Below are 1,369 nucleotides of genomic sequence, written 5' to 3' on the forward strand. Positions count from 1 at the left end.
GAAGGCTCATAATATAATGTTTCAAATACAGATGAAAAATATTGAAAATCCATAGTCACAATTTTTTTATGTAAGCATTTAAAGTTCAAATATTGACAAAATACGTAAAATTTACGAAAATTATTTTGAGTCAGAAATTCATAAAAATTTTTATGAATATTATTATAATTTAAAACAAAAAAATAACTATTGGGTAAGTGTTACTTGTGGTGGATGGAACTAGGTGGTACATTCTTCCCTTCTGCTTTTAAATTCTTAGTATTACTTAAATAGCCAGATGTCCATGCAGGAACAAATCATTTGTCAGGCATATTAATATTAGGACTATATCATGGTTGAAATAATATACAGGCAATGTTTATATGATAAAAATGATAAATATATATATATATTTTAAATATGATAAAATGTAAAAACATTTCCGTTTAGGAATAGAACGGACGTGGCTTTTAATATGATATAATAAGAAATAATTATAGTCGGCATATGGCGACAACAAACTCATAAAAAATTGCACGGCTGTTGTTCTTATTCTGTATTATAATATGGTCACCGCTATGACACACCACTGGCAAAACCACCGAGCGAGTAATATATTGGTTTTTATAAATTAATGTCTAAAGTGGACCACTCAGACTGTCCATATACCTTTCCAGCAGAGCTGGTTGCGATCATCGTTGCTGAATGATCATCACTGCGAACAGCAGACCACCAGCGATCTCACGCTCTGGCACATGGACAAGTCTCATCATCGTGGCCAATGACGACTCCAGATTTGCACCTGGAGGGGACGATGCATACTACAGAAATGATCCTGTGAAGTATGATCTTAAAGTTCCCAGTGACACTGGCCCATACTTATAACAGGTGCCGGCTGCTCAACACAAGTAGCGCACTGACTGGCACATGACATTTCGGCACTATGAGGACTGAATTCAATGACTGAAATATCGTCTGACTCACTGTTTTAGTCGATTATATTGTTAAATCGATGAAAGTATACAAGAAAACAGTTGGACGTTCTACAAAAGCGCCAACGACACCTCTCGACGCAGCGTATCAATGAGCGTTTGACGGCAGAGCCATCTATCGACGGCTTTCGCCATAACTATCACTAATACAGACAGTACCGCTAGGCAGTACGAGTATAATTATCTATTAATTATAATAATTATAATAGGTACCTACATACTAAGTATGGACCTATTAGCTAAAGTTAGTTGTTAAAAATGTCTTCAGTATTAACACAAATATGTTATTGAGCAGGATACACAGGTATTTCGTAAGGTTTTCGTTGTTATGGTACTGTTATACTATATTACGAAAATATAGTCACATAAAGTATGAGGCAATGTGGCAGTGTTATTCC

The 1,369-nt window shown here is 35.1% G+C and overlaps 1 protein-coding gene and 1 non-coding gene across 4 annotated transcripts in view; both read right to left on the reverse strand.

The window, feature by feature from the left end:
- LOC100162698 (protein 5NUC) overlaps positions 1–1,369 on the reverse strand; it is a 22,986-nt gene that overhangs the window by 4,804 nt on the left and 16,813 nt on the right. The gene's annotated exons all lie outside the window — the stretch shown is intronic.
- LOC115033978 lies at positions 627–831 on the reverse strand. Its single transcript, XR_003839320.1, has one exon. It is a non-coding gene; the product is annotated as a small nucleolar RNA U3 (small nucleolar RNA).

Source organism: Acyrthosiphon pisum, chromosome A1 (assembly GCF_005508785.2).
Source record: "Acyrthosiphon pisum isolate AL4f chromosome A1, pea_aphid_22Mar2018_4r6ur, whole genome shotgun sequence".
Classification (NCBI taxonomy): Eukaryota; Metazoa; Arthropoda; class Insecta; order Hemiptera; family Aphididae; genus Acyrthosiphon; species Acyrthosiphon pisum.